The sequence below is a fragment of the Zonotrichia leucophrys genome, chromosome 11 (assembly GCF_028769735.1).
Source record: "Zonotrichia leucophrys gambelii isolate GWCS_2022_RI chromosome 11, RI_Zleu_2.0, whole genome shotgun sequence".
In the NCBI taxonomy this organism is placed as follows: domain Eukaryota; kingdom Metazoa; phylum Chordata; class Aves; order Passeriformes; family Passerellidae; genus Zonotrichia; species Zonotrichia leucophrys.
In genome coordinates this window covers 13,376,779-13,382,778 of record NC_088181.1, presented here as the reverse complement: position 1 = coordinate 13,382,778, position 6,000 = coordinate 13,376,779, and positions in this window count along the sequence as shown.

Genomic DNA, 6,000 nt, shown 5'->3' with positions numbered 1-6,000 from the left:
CTGGAGCCAATTGTGCACAATTTGATTTTTTTCCCCCTTCTCATTTCACAGCATAAACAAAGAAACAACTTACAAAAAACCTGACACTGGGCAGACTGTCTCCTGTTGACACCATTCTGGGCTGGAATCATATTGCCCCTTTGAAATGCTGAACAAGCCTGTAGGCTGCTGGTACAATTCTGAAAGGAAGTGGGAGAGGCAAAAGCAAAACAAGATGCTCTGCAATGGAATGCACTAAAGAAAACCAAATATTTCAACGAATATTTAAAAGGGACAAAACCTACTGATCTCACTCTTAACAGAAGCCATTAGAAAAAAAAAAATTAGGGCTGATATATACAGACACGAAAAAGTGGTGGTCCCCTAGAGATCAAGAGACACCTCACACATTTATTTACCATGTTTCTGCTGTACTCTCTCTAGATTCAGTCCTCTTACAGGGCATGCCAAACTTTTGCCAGGTTACACAGAATAATAGAGCTGAAAAATGGCACAGCTTCCATTTCCCATGTAAACCTGCTTTGTCTTGAGTATTAATGTTTTTCTTCCTCATTTGTCAGAGCTGCACTCCCAGAGCCTTCTGCACATGTATTGTTCTCAGCTTTACTGGTCTGTGCACTGATTTAACATGCAGGATGCTGCACTGTTGTTTTTCCTAACAGAAAAAGGCAAAAGGAGAAGGAAAGATCCAAAGTCTAAGTCTTGAGAGCCCATTGGGCAAGTCTGCTCAGGGGATTACATTTTTCATAGCCAAAACCATGCAAAGGACACATATCAATGTTGTAGTTTCTGAGCACTTCCCCCTCTTCCTTATTTCTTTTTGTTTGTCCTTTCAGTATCATTCAGCTTGGAAAGGACTGGAGGTTTCACTCAGACCTCAGGCTGAGGCTATTCTTAAGAAATACAGTTTTGTCAATAATTTTCCTTCAAATCATTCAGCAGAGCTGAAACAGCTCAAAAAAGACCTGAGCTACAATTCTTTTATAAAAAGCCTAAAGCAAAATATCACACCCATATCTGAAGAAAGCAGCTGCAGTAATCCAAAAGAAAAATTTGCTCAGCATTCTCACACAAATATGTGTCACATTTGACATGACACAATCAGCCACCATCCAAAAGACCCTACCCAGGTACTTCTAAGTCTCTGTAAGCAACTGTAAAAAGCAAAGCAATGTTGCAGTTTGTAATATAGAACTCAGTAATCAAAGACCCACGCACTAACAGGAAAAATTCCTTCAATTATCCTGGTCATAGCTCAGTGTGGTTTTTATTATAAACAACTAGATAACCAAATGCAAAGATAAAAATGATGAGATTAATGATGAATTAGAAGAGGCAATATTACATGTTATACACAAGGCACAAAGCAACTGTAGGAACTGTAATTTCTGACTATCTACAATGAAAACCAGCTCTGGGTAAGTAACTTTTTCCCCTTCACAATTAATTTTCTTATTAAATTAATAATCACTAGTCAGAGCATTGTGATCTTACCTTGGGCACACAGAGAATTCCCTTTACTTTCCAATTTTATTAAGTTGACTACTCTCATTTCTTCCCAGTTGCTTAAAATCCAGCTGCTTTGTTTTGAGATGCTAAAATTCCCCCTGAAAAAACATTTTGACCATACATGTTTCCACAGTGTTCTAAAAGTCTCTTTAAACACTGACAAAATTAGGTAATGCATAGTGTAGCTTAGCAAAGTAAGGCCTTTTCAGCCATCACCTTGGTCCTCTCATTGTTTTGTAATTAGTGCCTGCTTGAACCTGTGCCAAACAACACGCCCTTTGCTAAGCACCCGTTAAAACAGTAAATTACTCAGGTTGTGCAATCCCTTTTAGCTCTGTCAAGCCAAATAAATATTGCCTGGACATTATGGAGACACTTCGGGAAGCCAAACTGAAATGTGCTCATAATATATAACCTGAGCTGTTTTCAATTAATAATAAAAATTTCTGGCAGAAAGGCAGTGCTCCAAAAGCACTTGTTTTCCTTTGACATCAATGGGAAGGAGCCAGTTAGGCACTTCTGAAAATTCCATTAGGTATATATCTGAATATTCAGTTACCAGAAATATATTTATAGCCAGAATTTTCAATGAGCTAGAGTGGTCTGGATAAATTGCATATTTACAATCCATTGTGGTAGCTAATGCTGTGGATTGTACTTTTAAGAAAAGACACAGATCTCCTGAAGCAAAGGATACCCAGATGTATTCTCTGCATGACTTTAAAGAAGTCAATAGAGATTGTCCTGGTGTAACATATAAATTACTCATGTTTTTGATAAAAAGGATTGTATTCCCAGGAAACAAAAATACATTAGGGCAGGTGTATACAGATACAGCCAGGCTACATTAGACATAAGGAACCTGTGGGTCTTATTTTTAATCTGCAATATGACTTTCAACCTAATTGTCTCCACAAGCTCCACTACATAGCCTGAGTTTATTTTCCATCCAGGCACTTTCAGTGAAACAAAAGAAGTTACAGCTGCATCTACTTACAGACAGGATTTTCTTAATGGTTACAGTCCAGGTCAACTCCCCAAGGTTTAGTTATTTATTATTAAATAGAGATTAATAAATTATTGCTGATACGGGGTTTTTTAAGCTTAAGTATGTTTTTAATGAACTCTGGAAGTGATTAAGGAGCAATTTGAATTAGGTAGATTAATCATAGTTATAAACTCCAAGGAGCAGATAGCAGGTAGATTTGTGAAAGAATATTGTGTGCTTGCCACCAACTACAACTTAATTTGTTGCAAGTACTGCCAGTCTTCACACCCTGACAGTGTCAGATTTGCATTCAGTTAGAAAGATTAGATCATGACAAATAAGTTTGTGTAATTCATAGGGGACAATACCAGTGGTTAAGGCAACTGTATTTTACCCTGTGTGTAGAGGAGCATTTAATTTATTATATATACAAATACATATGACACATCTAGATGTGAGATATATGTATATAACATATTCTGTTTGGAATAGGGGCAATACTATAAAATACTAATAAAAGGACTAAAAGCAGGCAGATAATAGACTTTAAACATAACTCCCAACATCTGCAGGTTGCCAGGTGATCCATGCTAGACCGTGCTGTTTATACTCCTGTAGACAATCTAAAGAGATGTGCAAAATCTTTACTGCCAATAACTTCATAGGATAGCAAGTTCCAATAATGATGTTAAATACGTGGTTTGGTGGTTATATTGAATATTCCTAACACTGACTGCATTACAAGACATGTAGGAAGGAAGAAGGAAGGACACAAACATGTATGGTTAAGACAGAAGCCATTCTGAAAAGCAGCAAGTGACAGGAAGACCTGAGGGTCATTGCAACGAGCACAGCTCAGCTCTTTGTGCAGCCTTGTAATACAAAGGGTCTGCAATACCCACACCAATAATTGGATTATTTCAGCTGGTCTTTACAATGGATTTTTGCATATATCAACACAAGAATATCAACTGGAAACAACACTCAACATCTGCAAATATTTGGAAAGGCAGCTTCTCTTCAACTATAAAAATATTTTGGAAAGCTTATGGCACAAAAGTGACACAGCAGGAGGAAGGTTAACAAACCTCAGTTTTGTCAAAGAAAATTTTGATAGGTAACAATTTCTAAGCATAGGTATTTACAGATTAGGAAAAGTGCTTTTCAGTTCTTCTGAAAACCAGAAATGGATGCAAGAAATAGTCAGTATTTCCTACCAGCGGGGTTCCACTGGTTTTAATAAACATTTTTTGTCATGGGATTTTTTTTTATGGGTGGCAGAAGGATCCTTCACCTAGCCACTTACTCATCATTAGATGGGTCATCATGGCATCCTCTCTCCTAATTCACTATCTGCAGCATTTCATTCCCAGGATGTAAAAAGCTGAACCCTAGGACAACCATCCAGATTAGTAGGTGAACTACAATTGCCTGTCATTCACAAGTCAGGCTATACAATCTACTGCTTGGCTAGAAACACTATTGAAGTGCAATATAATTCTATTTATTAACAATACAGCAGCATGAGACTAATCATGAACATGGTAGAATGCTCGTGGCTTCTGCAGGAGCAGGCACAGGGATTCCTTGAATAATATACATTAAGTATTTAAAAATGTACTTCTGATTTACAATTAAGTATATGTAATGAAGAAGCCAGAGTTAAAAATGAGCCAGAAATTTGCTTGGGATTCAATATTAACAATTACTCTTCAAATCTGCAAAATTCAAGCCCATTCATGCTTTCAGTGGGATTATTTATATTTCTTAACATGATCTACATAGAAAAGCTGGTGTGATCAAGATTATTCTGTTAAATTTAATGTTTTGCATAATGAATGCATGGCCTACCATTTCCTATAAATCTCAAATGTTGAGAACTATAGATAAAATAGGTTAAGATATGTTGACATTACCTGCACAATGAGGATATTTCCAAGATATATTCACCTTAAATTCTCTTTGTTTTGACCAACAGTAGCACATTCAAGCACAATTTTTAAATAAAGCAACTCATTATATTATTAAACTGCCAGACCAGACTTTCAGCAGATGGAGTTAATTAACAAATGTAGTGCACTTCAACAGGCAAAGAACATCTAAAAAAACCAGAGTTAAAAGCAAAATGGTAACACACAGAGCACTGATCAATTCCATACCATTTGCTAATTGTGTTAGTGTTAAGAGATCTTGTCTGCCCCAGATTTACCGTGATGACTGAACAAGCGTATAATCTGTGAAATTTGTACTCGCTCTGCTAAGAAACCCCAATGGCTTTCTGCTGGAAACCTTTCCATGGGCTATTTCCTGTTGACTTGTTCTGCTTAGGTATCCAGCTAGTTTTCCTTGGCAGGGTTTTCTGTTGCCAAAAGACTGGAATGCTGAGGCTCTTACACTGACATGCAGGTTTTCTATGTGTGTGATCTCCCTGTTTACACGTCCTGGCTGTTCTGAAAATGCCAGATGAAATTGAAATGCTGCAGAGGAAGATTATTTCCTTCCCACAAAATATATAAGAGATGTTTTGTGTCTGCAGCTCTGTGTACCAACTAATGTACACACAGAAAAACAACATGCAGAGATGATCCGACCAAAACTCACTGTGATTTAATTGTTCCTGCATGGAAACACGTCACACTTCTCAACCCAAGTTTTGCTGCACTAACTTTAACTTCCTTTCCATAAGAGCCTGGACTAGGTAATGTCCTGAGGTCCTTTCTGACTCAAATTGATCTGGGATTATATTGCCTTAGTAAGCAAATTTGGGCCCTACCTTGCACTAGTTGTTAACGAAATGTAATAGCAGGCACAATAAAAAAAAATTTATGATCTTTTATTAAACATGCTTAGAATTCACAAAAGCATTCACTGCAGAGCATGTAAGGAACATGAGTACTGAAAAAGCCAAAGAAAATTAAAAATTCCCCACTAATATTAATATTAATGGAAACAAGAATTTTCATATCCAAATTCTCATATCTACACATGAGGACTTAATTTTCTTCTACACCTCTTATCAAAAGAGTTCTGGAAAATTATCTTGGGATCTGCCACACAAGCTTGGAGCCTTATTTTTGCTTCAATAACAGTGGATTTTCACAGTTACTGTGTTTATGGGGAGTCTTGAATCCTAATTTGCATATATACAGCTATAAAATCTACCAATAGAGGAGGATCTCTAAGGCCATGCTGCATTTTGTTTACATAGATACATCACTATTCAAGGACTCTGCAAAAGCATTTGAAGAGATGTAAGTTACTGTAGATGGGAACAGAAAATATCCAAGTAATTTGTGTTTATGCTTAGAACTTTACAAGCACTGAAAAACCATGGATCTTTAGATTGCTGCCTCAATTCTACAAATGAAATGCTATTCTATTTTCTTTTTCAAAACCTTATGTTTGCCACTAAGTAGGCAAACAATGGGCCAAACAGAACTAATGTACACAGCAAACATCATCAGCCTCTTCAATAATACATTTAGTGGAAAAAGTTCAGCCAT